Genomic DNA, 15,907 nt, shown 5'->3' on the forward strand with positions numbered 1-15,907 from the left:
GCAAAGATAACCAATCATACATAAAAGAATTCAGAGAAGATTCAAATATTATTCATAGATAGACTTGATCATAAACCCACAATTCATCGGTCTCAACAAACACGCCGCAAAAAGAAGATTACATCGAATAGATCTCCACAAGAGAGGGGGAGAACATTGTATTGAGATCCAAAAAGAGAGAAGAAGCCATCTAGCTACTTACTATGGACCCGTAGGTATGAAGTAAACTACTCACACTTCATCGGAGGGGCTTGGATGATGATTTAGAAGTCCTCCGTGATCGATGACCCCTCCGGCGGAGCTTCGGAACAGGCCCCAAGATGGGATCTCGTGGATACAGAAAGTTGTGGCGGTGGAATTAGGTTTTTGGCTCCGTCCCTGATCGTTTAGGGATACGTGGATATATATGGGAGGAAGAAGTACGTCGGTGGAGCTTCGAGGGGCCCACGAGGCAGGGGGCGCACCCTAGGGGGGCGCCCTCCACCCTCGTGACCGCCTCATGGCTTTCTTGACGGAGGGTCCAAGTCTCCTGGATCTTAACTGATGAGAAAATCACGTTTCCGAAGGTTTCATTCCGTTTGGACTCCGTTTAATATTTTGTTTCTCCGAAACACTGAAATAGGCAAAAAACAGCAATTTTGGGCTGGGCCTCCGGTTAATAGGTTAGTCCCAAAAATAATATAAAAGTGGAAAATAAAGCCCAATATAGTCCAAAACAGTAGATAATATAGCATGGAGCAATCAAAAATTACAGATACGTTGGAGACGTATCAAGCATCCCCAAGCTTAATTCCCGCTCGTCCTCGAGTAGGTAAATGATAAAAATAGAATTTTTGATGCGGAGTGCTACTTGGCATAATTTTAATGTAATTCTTCTTAATTGTGGTATGAATATTCAGATCCGAAAGATTCAAGACAAAAGTTCATATTGACATAAAAATGATAATACTTCAAGCATACTAACTAAGCAATTATGTCTTCTCAAAATAACCTGGCCAAAGAAAGTTCATCCCTACAAAATCATATAGTTTAGTCATGTTTCATTTTCGTCACACAAGAATGCTCTCATCATGCACAACCCCGATGACAAGCCAAGCAATTGTTTCATACTTTAGAAATCTCAAACCTATAAACTTTCACGCAATATATGAGCGTGAGCCATGGACATAGCACTATGGGTGGAACAAAATATAATGAGGGGGGTTATGTGGAGAAGACAAAAAAGAAGATAGTCTCACATCAATGAGGCTAATCAATGGGCTATGGAGATGCCCACCGATTGATGTTAATGCAAGGAGTAGGGATTGCCATGCAACGGATGCACTAGAGCTATAAATGTATGAAAGCTCAACAAAAGAAACTAAGTGGGTGTCCATCCAACTTGCCTGCTCATGAAGACCTAGGGAACTTGAGGAGGCCCATTGTTGAAATATACAAGCCATGTTCTATAATGAAAAATTTCCACTAGTATATGAAAGTGATAACATGAGAGACTCTCTACTATGAAGATCATGGTGCTACTTTGAAGCACAAGTGTGGTAAAAGGATAGTAACATTGTCCGTTCTCTCTTTTTCTTTCATTTATTTTGGGGGCCTTCTCTTTTTTTATGGTCTTTCTCTTTTTTTGGCCTTTTCTTTTTTATGGCCTTTTTTCTCACTTGGGACAATGCTCTAATAATGATGAGCATCACATTTATATTTATTTACAACTCAATGATTACAACTCGATATTAGAACAAAGATGACTCTATATGAATACCTCCAGCGGTGTACCGGGATATGCCATGAACCAAGAGTGACATGTAAGAAAGAATTATGAACGGTGGCTTTGCCACAAATACTATGTCAACTACATGATCATGCTAAGCAATATGACAATGATGAATGTGTCATGATGAACGGAATGATGGAAAGTTGCATGGCAATATATCTCGGAATGGCTATGGAAATGCCATAATAGGTAGGTATGGTGGCTGTTTTGAGGAAGATATAATGAGGTTTATGTGTGAAAGAGCATATCATATCACGGGGTTTGGATGCACCGGCAAAGTTTGCGCCAACTCTCAATGTGAGAAAGGGCAATGCACGGTACCGAAGAGGCTAGCAAGGATGGAAGGGTCAGAGTGCGTATAATCCATGGACTCAACACTAGTCATAAAGAACTCACATACTTATTGCAAAAATCTACAAGTCATCAAAAACCTCGGCACTAAGCACATGCTCCTAGGGGGATATATTGGTAGGAAAAGACTATTGCTCGTCCCCGACCGCCACTCATAAGGAAGACAATCAAATAACACCTCATATTTCAAATTTGTTGCATAACGTTTACCATACGTGCATGCCACCGGACATGCAAACTTCAACAGAAGTATTTCTCAATTTCACAACTACTCAACTAGCATGACTTTGATATTATTGCCTCCATATCTCAAAACAATCATCAAGCATCAAACTTTTCTTAGTATTCAACACACTCATAAGAAAGTTTTATTATTAATCTTGCATAGCAAGCATATTAGGATTTTAAGCAAATTACCACACTATTAAGATTCTCAAAATAATCTAAGTGAAGCATGAGAGATCAATAGTTTCTATAAAACAAATCCACCATCGTGCTCTAAAAGATATAAGTGAAGTACTAGAGCAAAACTATAAAGCTCAAAAGATATAAGTGAAGCACATAGAGTATTCTATCAAATTCCAAATCATGTATGGCTCTCTCAAAAGGTGTGTACAGCAAGCATGATTGTGGTAGACTAACAAGCAAAGACTCAAATCATAAAAGATCATGCTTATTTTTCTAAACTGAAACATGAACTAAAACACATTATTCCTGAAAAAAATCATAATTTTGGAAAATGGTCATGACTTATATAAAAAAAATTAAAAAATACCATGAATATTTTATTAATGTGTAAATTAAACTTGCCGACAACCCTGCTCCCACCACTAATTGCAATCTCGCTGCAGGCATGGAGTTGCATGTCGAGCGCGGACTTCCAACTAGGACAAAAAGCGGTCGGACCTAGTTGTGTGTCGTGGGTGGACTTGCAGCTCAGACAAAAATGGGTCGGGCCCCATTTACAGCTAACCTTTCCATTAATAATATGATAGATACTATGATAATGGAGAACTCAAGGAGATGGGTCTTACATCGACCTGGCTTGATTTATTTAGAATAATACTATAAATGTGGCAAGAAACTATTAGATTTCATGCGAAGTTAGACTTTGATTATGTGCGCATTTGTCTTTCTCTCCTCGGTAGGGAAAGCTAGCATGCCCCTGCATAACGACGACGAACTCCTGCAGCGGCGCCATCTCCATGAGCATATGCATCACCATCACTGCGGGGAATTCACGCGGCGGCGGCGGCGTGGCCATTAGCCCCTATTGTATGTTCACCTTGGTGGCCAAACCGGGAGGAGGAGGCATCACCGTAAGCATCTGGTGCATGTCCACTCCTGGGGGCTAAGCCCGGCATTTGAGGCATCAAACTCAAAGGTGGTGGCACCGAAGAGATGGAGCGGTGGCCGCGGAGGCGGGGGCACCAGGAGCTTAAGGAAGATATCGATGTGATAGGCCTCCACGAGAACCTGGTTGACACGTCCGGAGAAAGCAGCCAATACATGCATGACTGCAGCGACGAAGGCCGCCATGTCCTCATAACCCATGTCGTGCATATCAGGGCCGAGCCACGCGGCAATCTGGTCCCCCGTGGCGCGCTCCTTGGTCAGGGTCTCGTGCGCGCGCTTCTTCTACTTCTTCCTCTCTGCCAGCTCTGTGCGCATCTCGCCATGCTGCCGGTGCAGCATCTGCAACACGTTGTTGGCGGCGGAGACCTGAAGCTCTGCACCGTCCCCCGCCATGACGTGGTTGTCGACGGCGTCAAAGGATGAATGGCCATAGGAGAAGGCCTTGCAGCGAGGCGAGAAGATGACAGCGCCCACTTGGGCACCGGAAAGCTGTTGGCCCGAACTAGCGAGTAGCTAGTTGTCTGAGGATCAACCAAGTCTAAACTACAGCTAGTGTAAACTAGCAGAGCACACGGTGCTGGTCCCACACACACTAGTAGTGAAGCTGGTACACTCACGAGTAGAGGAGGAAACTAAAGTGGCTTGTTGCCTGGTATTTGATCGGAATGGAATGCTTACAACCGGCGGGGGTGAAGCTCCTTTTATAGCTAAGTGAACCGACCTAGTACTGAGATATTTTTGTAGCTGTGACATGAGCACATATGTCACAGCATACTACCTACACTAGTAAGCTAGCTATTATCTTGCTAAGTAACAGCTGCTGCTGCTGCCGACATGCAACTATGCATGCATCTTGTAAATGCTGCTGACCAAGGTTGACTCAACATTCTCTCCCTCAACCTTGTCGAAGGAGCTTGGTGTCGATGATCCCGATCTTGTCGCGCAGATCCTGGAACCGGACGCGGCCAAGTGCCTTCGTCAGGATGTCCGCCTTCTGCTCACCAGTTCGGATGAACTCCACGATCACCGAGCCTTTCTCGATGCAGTCACGTATGAAGTGATAGCGGAGATCGATGTGTTTGCTGCGGTCGTGAAGCACTAGATTCTTGCAGAGCGAAATCGCCGACTTGTTGTCGACGAAGATGAGCGCAGGGGCGGTGTCCTGATTCAGCATCTCGCTAAGAAGGCGAGCAAGCCAAATGCCTTGACAGGCCGTTGTAGCTGCCGCGATGTACTCCGCCTCACACGAAGATACGGCGACAACCTTCTGCCTCACCGATTGCCAGCTGACGGGACTATTCCCGAGAAGGAATAGTATGCCCGAGGTGCTCTTTCGAGAATCCACATCACCAGCATGGTCGGAGTTGCTGTATCCGACCAAGCTCTCGTCGTCGCCACGACGATACACGCATCCATGCGTGAGCGTACCCGCGATGTACCAGAGCAGGTGCTTGACGGCAGCGAGGTGATAGCTTGCCAAGGCTTCTGTGAACCTACTCACGTATCCGACAACGAACATGATGTACGGTCGGGTGTCCACGAGATACCTGAGGCTCCCAATGATGTTGCGGTAGAGCGTAGCATCCACCGCCTTCACGGAGCTATCCTTGCTGAGTTTCAGTGGTGCCTCCATTGGAGCATGCACAGCATAGCAGTCCTTCATGCTTGCTCGCTCGAGCATCTTGGTGGCGTAGGCCGTCTGCATGATCGTGATGCAACAACCCTCCTGGTTCACCTCCAGCCCGAGGTAGGATCGGAGCAGCCCAAGGTCACTCATACTGAAGAGACGATGCATCTCTCCCTTGAAGCGTTGAACCTCTTCAGGCTCTGCCCCGACGATGACCAAGTCGTCGACGTAGATGCCGATGATGAGAAGCGTGTTCGCGGTGCCACGCGAGTAGACGCCGTACTCAGAAGCTCTGTGTGAGAACCCAAGAGATGCGAGACTTGCATCGAGCTTCGCGTTCCACGCCCTTGGGGCTTGCCGGAGTCCATACAGAGCCTTGTGTAGTCGATACACGCCCTGCTCGTGGCCCTTGGCAATGAACCCGAGTGGCTGGGAGACGTACACATCCTCATTAAGGTCGCCGTTGAGAAACGCCGACTTGACATCCATGTGGTGTACCTCCCACCCGCGGTGAGCAGCCACGGCAAGGATGAGCCGCACGGACTCCAGCCTTGCCACCGGAGTGAAGACTTCCTCAAAGTCCACTCCCTCACGCTGCACATAGCCCTTTGCGCCGAGGCACGCCTTGTGCTTGACAATGGCACCGTGCTCGTCCTTCGTCAGCTTGAACACCCACTTGATCCCGATGGCTTGGTGCCCAGCAGGCAGTGTGGTGAGTGTCCAAGTGGTGTTGTCATTGATCGACGCCATCTCGTCCAGCATCGCGTGGCGCCAGCAATCCTCTTGCTCGGCCTCCGTGAATGTGGTCGGCTCCTCGCTGGCCATCAGATGCAGGACCTCGTCGTCATCAGCGTCCTCATCCTCGGGGTGTTGCGGTGTTGCCGCAGCCTCGCCAAGGAGATCCCCCATGCGCCGAAACCTGTGGGGTGCGCCAACGCTGTCTTTGGTGTCGAACAGCTCTGACCTCGCCATTGGCGGGGTTGCGAACTGCCTCCCGGGACCCACCTTGCTTGACATCGGGGTGTCCGGGGACACCGTACCCGGGGACGGTGTTCTTGGGGTTGTGGTTCCTGGATCCACACCTCCCGGGCTTCCCGGGGTGGCACTTCCCGGGGTCCTAGAGTACATCGGGTACTCCATGGTGAAGGAGCTGCTTGCCGGGGCCTCCCCCGACGCCTCCCAAGTCCATCGCGTGTCTTCATCGAAGATGGCGTCGCGCGAGACATGCACACGCTTTGAGATGGGGTCGTACATCTTGTATGCCTTAGAGCCCGTCTCGTAGCCCATAAACACCATTGGGGTGCTCCTATCGTCGAGCTTCTTCAGCTGTGGGCACACCGTCTTGACATGCCCGATGCAGCCAAAGGTGCGGAGGAAGCGTACATCGGGCTTCCTCCCGTACCACGCCTCATAAGGTGTCTTGTCATTGACGCTCCTTGTGAAGGAGCGGTTGAGGATGAAGACAGTCGTGAGCGCGGCCTTCCCCCAATATGTGCTCGGCACCTGCTTTGCCTTAAGCAAGCAGCGTGCCATCCCGAGCATAGTTTGGTTCCTCCGCTCGACGATGCCGTTCTGCTACAACGAGTAAGGGGCTGTGAGGTGACGTTGCACCCCTTTATCGGCGCAGTGCTTGTAGAATGTGGCCGACGTGAACTCGCTGCCACGGTCCGTGCGTAGCACACGCAGCTTGTGGCCACACTCGACCTTTGTTGTCGCTTCCTGCTTGACAATGGCTTGCTCCGACTCGTCCTTGGAGGCGAGGAGAAGCACCCACATGAACCTGCTATAATCGTCCACTAGCGGCAGGATGTAGCGACGCCCTCCTAGCGTTGCCGGGGTGATTGGGCCGCAGAGGTCCCCGTTAACCAGCTCCAGGGGTTTCTGCGCCCGATAGTGTGCCTTCTCGGGAAAGGGCAGGCGCCGCTACTTCCCGGCAAGACATGCATCGCACAGCTCATCGGCGTGCTCGATGTGAGGTAGCCCACGAACGAGGTTGCTTCGCGCCATCTTTCGTAACCCATCGAAGTGCTGGTGTCATAGCCGGGCATGCCAATGCCACGCGTCGGAGACATGGCCGACAGCAAGGCACACAGGATGCACGGGTCGAAAGACGAGCTTGTATAGGTGGTTTGGCGAGCGGGTTACCTCAATGAGCAGCCTCTTCTGCTGGTCGCGCATGGTGAGAACACCGCGGCGGATGCCGATGTCGAACCAGCCCTCGTCGAGCTGTCCGACACTCACGACGCTGCACTTGAGCGCCGGGATGAAGTAGATGTCCGTAAACGCCCTGTGATCACCCCATTTCTCGGCGAAGACAACGGTCCCGTGCCCGTGAATCTCCACCAAGGATCCGTCTGCGAACCGCACCTTCCCGGTGATTGAGCGGTCCAGCTCCGCGAACGCGTCGACTGAACCAGTCATGTGGATCGTGGCGCCGTTGTCGAGGAACCAACCCTCACTTTGCTTGCCTCCTGCAAGCGTGGGTGTGGTCATGGCTCTCTCCTCGTTGAGGAAGATTAAGCCGCACGCACATGCCGTTGTCGGGGAGCCATCTCCCGCCAAAGCAGTAGACCCCGAACATCTCGTCGTTGGGGTGTGGGTGACCCGAGTCTCCGTGCGCTCCTGCACAGAGTCGATGGTCGCCAGCATCATGGTCGGAGCGTGGTCCGCCATATGCGTCATTCCCGCGCCAACTTGCGCGACATCGTCGGGTCTCGAGGTTGTCGGGGACACCGTCACCGGGTGTGGCTCCCCCACACCCAGGTCTTCATCGCCTCCCAGTCGACAGGCCCCGAGAACGTCATTGTCGCCTGTCACTGGAGTGATGGTTCCCATGGACGGGATCCATGCCTCTCGCACGGAATGGGTGGATGTCGGGGCCGTGGTTGCGAGAGACACTGAGCTTTCCTGCACGGGCTCGACTCTTGACAGCATCATTGCCGGCCCGCCGTCCACGTCAGCATGGACGTGGTTTGCCGTTGCCGCGGCTGCCTCGTCGGCTTTCCTGCTGTGGCAATCCCGGATCCAGTGACCCGGCATGTTATAGTAGCGACACTTGCCACCGTTTCTAGTGCCTCGCCCTGCCTGGTTTGGCTTGCGACCGCGGTTGCCGCCGCCACTCTGGGCGGGCCTCCGCCTCTGTCACGACCCTCTTCTTCCCGTGGGGGCGCCTCCCCCACTGCCGGAAGAGCTGTCGAGGCCATGCTGCTGAAGCTGCGCCTCCCACTGCTCCCTGGTGAGCAGTAGTTCACCGCCAGCACGGTTGTCAGCTTCATCGCCACGCTCCTCGACGACCTTGAGCCTCCCTACCAGCTCCTTGATCGTCGTGGTGGAGAGATCCACCAAGCTCTAAATGGACCAGGCCAGTTGCTTATACTGCCTGGGGGCGACACGGAGGAACATGAGAATCACCATCTTGTTGTCAATGTGATCTCCGAGCATTGCGAGCTTGTTGACGAGACCTTGCAGCCGCAAGGCGAAGTCGTCGACTTGTTCACCGGCTTTGAACCGGATCTCCTCGTACTGGAGGCGCAAGGTCTAGGCCTTCGACTCCCGTACGCGCTCCACGCCGATGCGTAGAGTCTTGATGATGTCCCATGCTTCCTTGGCCGTCTCCTTGGCGCCAACGGTGAGCACCATCTCCGGTGGGACGGAGCACAAGATTGCCTCCATCGCCAACCGGTCCTCCTCGTACTCGACATCGCCGGTATCCACGGCTTTCCACATGTGCCGCGCCTCCATGATGACTTTCATCATGACCGACCAACTGGGGTAGTTGGTCCGCGTGAGGAGAGGGAAGGATGTGCTGGACATGCCCACGTCTCGCATGGAGCGTGGTGCACCCAACTTCTCTCCTAGCCTGCCTCGCAGTGCAAGCGCGTCCGCCGCACGCGCCTCCTCAGCCGAGCTCTCCCCGACGGTCATGGAGCCGTCGCCGGCGACGCCTTCTTTCAGCATATGCTTCGGCCTAACCAAAGGCTCTGATACCAATTGTTGGCCCGAACTAGCGAGTAGCTAGTTGTCTGAAGATCAACCAAGTCTAAACTATAGCTAGAGTAAACTAGCAGAGCACACGGCGCTGCTCACACACACACTAGTAGTGAAGCTGGTACACTCACGAGTAGAGGAGGAAACTAAAGTGGCTTGTTTCCATGTATTTGATCGGAATGGAATGCTTACAACCGGCCGGGGTGAAGCTCCTTTTATAGCTAAGTGAACCGACCTAGTACTGGGATATTTTTGTAGCTGTGACGTGAGCACATATGTCACAGCCTACTACCTACAATAGTAAGCTAGCTATTACCTTAGATAGTAAGGCACGCAAGTATTGCTGCCGACCTGCCCATTACTACCTTGCTAAGTAACAGCTGATGCTTCTGCCGGCATGCAACTATGCATGCATCTGTGTAAATGCTGCTGACCAAGGTTGACTCAACAAAAGCATGGTCAGCATGCTCGTGGTGGCCTTGCTGAACAGCCCCCGCTTGTGCTTGGAAAAACACACATGCCGGGCGTCCTTCTTGAGGATCGAGCGGAGGGCGGTCTTCTTCCAGTCGTTGCCACCCATCCTCATGGCCAACATTGCTCGGTCGCTCAGTGTCGGGGATGAAGGAAGAGGAAAGAGGAGGTGGAGGAAGATCTCTCAGGGTCACCGAGGTTTATATAGAAGCGGCCGGAGAGGAAATTCCTTGGCTGAGCTGGGTACTGCACTGAGAATCATTATTTAGTATGACATTAAAACACATGAGCTGGGTTATGGTTTCATGTTCGACTACCATGGCTCCATCCAAATACATTGGCCCTTGATATCCTGTCAGATTAATTGTACACGAATAACCAGCAATAAAAAATTATTACCATCGTGTAGTCTATTTGGAACTACTAGAATAGTTAGACACCTTCTTGAGAAAGAGTAGCTTGATCGGGTAAACTCAATCAAACTCCCAAAAGAAGCACTTTTACTTCTGGACATCCCTTGCAAGAAACGCTATATTTGGTTAGGCCGTGGATGGCGGTCTCGACAAGACGATATCATTATGTTAAACATGGATATAGCTGTAAGCTTTAACAATTCCATTGAAGGAGATGGATTTGTTGTTTGATATTTAACTAGGTTTATGGGAGCCAGGAGCAAACTGCTCTTTGGAGTTACTGTTCAACTTATATTAAAACAAAGTCGTTGGAGAGGGCATCAATTTTGCTAACATCAGAGGCTTCCCAAAAGTGTTAGTCTAGACTGATTGCCTGGCAGTTCTTAATCTTTGGAATACTTGTGACAATTATTGTTCAGTTGTGGCTCCAATCATTGCAGAAATAGGTCAGCTAGGTCCTGATATTACTACATTTGATTCAATATGTAGTCCGTGCTTCGGCACTCCATCTCATCTTTGTGCCAAGAATCTCTGCACATGTATCTATTTTAACTGAGAGTTGGCTGGCCGAACCATCCAGATTCAGGGTCAGTAGTCTCTTGCATGATGGTCCAGAGAGCATTTGGTCGAATAAATTTCTCTATGTTCCCCGAAAAATATATATATACGGCGCCACTGAGTTTCAGACTTACTAGAGTTTTCGTCTCATTTACTTAATTAAGAGATGTGCTAATCCGATCGTACATACGTATCCAAACTGTAATTTACGTTTCAGAAATTCTTCAAATTTTCATCCATTTTTTTCGTAAATACTGAGTTACACTTTTCTGCCTAGACCTCACAATTCGGCAGAGAGTAGAACAAATCTCAATGCCAATCTGGATTTTTAATGTAGATAGCTCATCTTAGTGATTCATCTCCTATCGCTTGTTATCTACCCACCCCCTACCTCGAGATGTAGTAACGCACTCATCTGCATTGACCTTCTCTATTATTGCTTTCTTTCTGTATGCCAGTCACTGTGCGAGCAATGGTGGCCCCTAATCAGGGGGTGGCTGTCGTCGGAAGAAGACGATCAAGAGGATGCCTAACATACCTGATTCCCCAAGCGCTTGCAGGTGCTCTTCAATAAGTAGTAGAAATCAGTGGCTGGAATTTAATAGATTTGAAAGACTAAATGTTAATAACATATTTTTAAATAAAATAAAAAAACAATTTATGTATAAATGTTCGTGCCATATTTATGAGATGGGTACCCCAAATTCAAAAAACGTGGGCTGCTTATGGGAAAACTATTCAGCGTGTGCGATAAAAGAATTAATTGTGCGGCGAGATGAGTAAGAGGGACGAGAGAATGCGGGGGTGCGATCTAGATGTCCCTTGTTTTGCCTGTCAGGCGACGCGGGGTTCCTGGCAATTTTTTGTGGGTGATTTGAGGTGCGTATATATATTTCATGTGTTGTATCAAATGTGTGCCCAGGAAAAAGATAAATTTTCGCCGGAATACGCTCATTGTTAGGAACGCTAGCTTTTGTGTGAAAAAAATATATACATGTACATTTTTTTATCACGTCCATATCGATTTAACATGTGGGAACGAATAGACTACTTAGGTTTAATGTATAAATGGACGCGGAGTTCCTGACATTATTCTGAGGTGACACGAGGTCCGACGCGGGCTCAGGTACCGGGGTGACGGCGAGCATGAAATGGCGAAGGTCGCCGTAGGGCAAGCAAGGATGCTTGACGGCTCACGCAAGGTTGAAATTATAGGACCAGTTTTTCATGGTCCAAAGCACACCCATCGAGGATGGGCTGTCAAGGAGGAATGTGTTATGTGTGCCTCCTAGTATGGGGGCTAATCGGTCCTCTTTTTTCTGCCCTATCCCCTAAAAATTTCCTTGGGCCCTATTCCGAGGGGACCTCTAGATACGCCTTTACTTATCATCGAAGTCTTGTAGAGTATTCCACCGTACCCTACCCACCAAACCCCCACTCATCAACTTAACTTGTTTGTAGAAGCTAACCACACTATGTGGTTGGGTAACGGAATCCCCGTAGGTTAAGAAGGTAGGGTTGGTTCCCTTGTTGAATAAAAAAAAAACCAATCCATCCATGGTTGCCAAGAGACCAAACGAGAACATACTCTGCCCATTCGTCTCTCGGAAATCTAGATCGTCTATCGCCTCCACCGTATCTCTGCTCCCCTCCTCCGGTATAATATCCCTCCACCCTTCCCCACTCACCTCCCTCCCCATGTCGGAAGTCCAGGACTGCCGGCGCCCTAGAGCGCGCTTCCCCCCTCCATGCCCTGGAGCTTCAGTGGCGCTGCCTTCTCAATTTTTGGCATTGGTCTCCAAGGGACAAGAAGCTTCCGCTTCGGTGCTTGCTTGCTCAGTGCCGGACCAAACTCCTTGAGCCCCACCCACCGTCTAGATCCGGCCCCGGCGGCTGCCCCGGTCCGCTGCCCTTCTCTATTTTCAAAAAAAAATCTGGGATGCACCCGACTAACAGTTTCTCAAAAAACGGAAGCACGTCGTTGTTGCGCGATAAAGTATGTAGTTATCCTTTGACATATAGCTTAGCAAATACCGAATCGAATCTCATGGCCTATCACCACACTTAACGCACGTAGCTCAGTCCTGATTGCTATATAAAGTCCTCTCCTTCCCTTTCTTTGAGCTTAGCCACAGAGCGAGCAAGTAATGGCAGGGCCCAATGGGGGGGGGGGCAGCGGCCGGAAGAAGACCTTCATCCGACGGATCGAGCAGGATGATGCCCCGCACGTCTGATTCTCCAAGGGCCACGTGGGGTTCTTCAGCAAGGCGAGCAATCTGGCGGTCCTGACCGGCACCCAGGTGGCCGCTCTCACCTTCTCGGCCGGCGGCAATGCCTTCTCCTTAAGCCACCCCTCCGTCGACACCGTCGTGGAACGCTTCCTGGTGGGGGAGGGTGCAGGGGAGGAGGGTGCTGCCAGTGAAGATCAGAAGATGGAGAAGCTGCACCAGGAGTTCGACGAGCTGCGCACGGACCTGGTCGAGGTGAAGAAGCAGACCGAGCGCGAGGAGGTCACAGCGAAGGAGTGTGACGCGGGGGAGCCAATAGCGGCTTAGGTCGACCCGAACGTGCGCAACATAGGGGACGAGGACTTGGTAGCCTTCTTTGCCGCGCTAATGCGGGTGAAGGACGTCGTCTCCGAATGCGCAACCTGATTCTCTTGCCCGTCGACGTGAGCCGCATGGAGGAGGTGACCCCACCGCTGCCGCTGCAGCTCTTCATGATCAGTGGCAGTACTTTGGGGCTCGGTATCAGCAGGAGCATCAGATGTTGATGGCGACGCTGCCTCCGCCTGAGATGTTCGCCACCGAGATAAATATGTAGCAGCAGATGTTGATGGAGCTGCCTCTGGCATAGGCAGTCACCACCGGGATGGATATGCAGGAGATGCCTCCACCGCTGGTGTTCGCCGCGGGGATGGATATGGAGGAGATGCAGATGGTGATTCCTCACCTGCCAGGGTTTGACGATGAGATGGGGATGCCTCCGTCACCTGAGATCCCTGCTGGGCTGGAGACGAACGCCGGCTTCCCGTTCCTGTACTGAGATGATGAGCTCTGTCGATCCGTTCAAGTGAAAGCATTAAACAATGGACGATAGTTCATCGATCTACTGTCATCTAGTTACATCTGGATGCAATCTTTTGTCAAATTTTTTGTCGTTTCTTTATTATCAATAATTGATGGCTAAATCTGTATTGTCCTGTCTCTAGCTGCTGGCATTTAATGAAGTACAGGCATCTTCCCGAATGTACTACACACATTAGCTGGCTACAGGATTTTGAGTCAGCAATGTACAAGTGTTGACTTCTTTTCTCAATGGACACACACGTTCAATACTAGGGATGACTTAACATGGTAACAAGCGGACATACAATTCTCTTCAATAAAACGAAGCTTCATTTTATCCATCATAATACGGACTTGACAAGCCTTGAATATATATTAGAATGGGATATAGTAGACCCAAACACTTTTTTTAAAAGAAGGATAACCTCCGGCCTCTACATCAATAGACCCAAACACATGCACCAAAGAGAATGCTTAATACATGCCTGTAGATACCCCTCAAACCAGACTGCGGTGCATCCACAACAACATATCCAATTGTTTCGATTATGTGCCATGGATCAAACACACGAGCTTGTGATACGTCCTCGCGACGTCTTGGGTGGGTGAGTGGGTTATTTCTCTTTTCTCTCGTTAGTACCGCTGATGCCAGATATGCTTCCGTGGATCACAGGTTTTCTATACTGGCTTGGCGATATATAATCGGTCATTGTGTCAAAAGGTATAAGTCGTGCAGAACCAGACAAGGGCACCATTGTGTCAAATAGGCTACATCTTGTTTAAGTGCAAGGGAATATTGGAGAAGAATTCTTATGAATATACAAGGATGAATATATTTGTTGAAAGAAAGAGATAAACATATCATGGCATTATGAAAAATAATGAACAAAATTTTTATTTATGATCGAGGATTTGATCCAAAATGAATAAATTGTAAACCCACTATCTAACTAATGTGAGCCCGGAAACTTCCTCACTGATAATTTCACTCCCATAAAAGAATGCGTTAGAGGCGACAACATGCATATGAGGTGAAAGGACAAGCTAGGTTGTGACTGACCAATAGAGAATGTTGTAGCAAAGATGTTTTCAGCCATAAAAAGGCAATGAAAAATAGCTACAGTCTATGATCTTTTTGGGAGTGAAAATTAATGTCTCAAAAAAATTAAATAACAGAAAGCTAGAATTGCATCAGATCAAGTGATACTCTGACAAAGACAATCATAGTAATTAAGATGAGGATATGACGATAATACAATATTAATCAAATAGACAGTTGTAATACAACCTGGGCTAAGAGGTCATTTGATTCATCAATGAGTTAACAATAATTATAAGCAATTTCATAAAAAATGATTGATCTGAAGATAGGGAAACATATGGATGAGGGCAAATCGAAGAGGAAAAGTGGGTAAAACATATGAAAACCAATGGATTCCACATCGATCCAAAACACCAATTTTATCTAGAGGTTTTTTAATGATCCCTTCTTGAACATTTAAAAGTAGGGTTAGAGGAGAGAAGTCCTATCATAGAATTTCTTGGAGTTGTTCAAAACAAAGGTCTGGTCATATTAGACCTGTGGGAATTTCCAATGGAATGCAACATGCTATAGTACTTTTAGAGGAAAACACACACGATGTATAATCTCCTACTTTATTTACTTATTTCTTGCATTAACATGACCTTAGTAAGTTTCACCTTGTTTCTACAAAATGTCCGTTTTATTTGCCAGACTATTGATGATAGTTAACTTCCAGACCAATATCACGAGGACTACATAATATTAAATATAGCAATATGTTTTACATCTAGCCGCGCAAACGAGCGGGTCACCCTCCTAGTAGGTACTGATATCGTTAACACATTTTTAGGAAAATGTAATTAACACTTTTTAGGATAAATGTAATTAACACTTTTTAGCATAAATGTAATTAACACTTGGCAAATGAAGCTTCATGAGCTATTACTTGGAGGGTCGTAAAGAATTAACTGTGATGGACCAAGAGTGTTCTAATTATGGAGGCTAGGGCCCAGAGAGATAAGCTCTTAATGAACTGTGGATCATGCTCCGCTTTCAAACACAAAACCATCCAGTGCATGCATGGACACTAATTTCGTGAATTTATTGTCAATCTGTAACATATGCATCTTCTAAGTCATGCCATCAATCTTATGTTATATATTACAATGCATCTACCTAGATCTGGATGAAACCTTTCCTCAATCATTAGGTTGTCTCCTTATCATAGTAATAATTAATCAATGGCTTCTCATCGTTGGAATTTAGTTGATATGTAGAAAA

General features: G+C 48.5%; 1 pseudogene; it reads left to right on the forward strand.

Moving 5' to 3' along the window:
* Window positions 1–12,681: 12,681 nt before the first annotated feature.
* LOC123059715 (uncharacterized) lies at window positions 12,682–13,579 on the forward strand (annotated as a pseudogene).
* The last annotated feature ends 2,328 nt before the right edge of the window (window positions 13,580–15,907 follow it).

The sequence above is a fragment of the Triticum aestivum genome, chromosome 3A (assembly GCF_018294505.1).
Source record: "Triticum aestivum cultivar Chinese Spring chromosome 3A, IWGSC CS RefSeq v2.1, whole genome shotgun sequence".
In the NCBI taxonomy this organism is placed as follows: Eukaryota; Viridiplantae; Streptophyta; class Magnoliopsida; order Poales; family Poaceae; genus Triticum; species Triticum aestivum.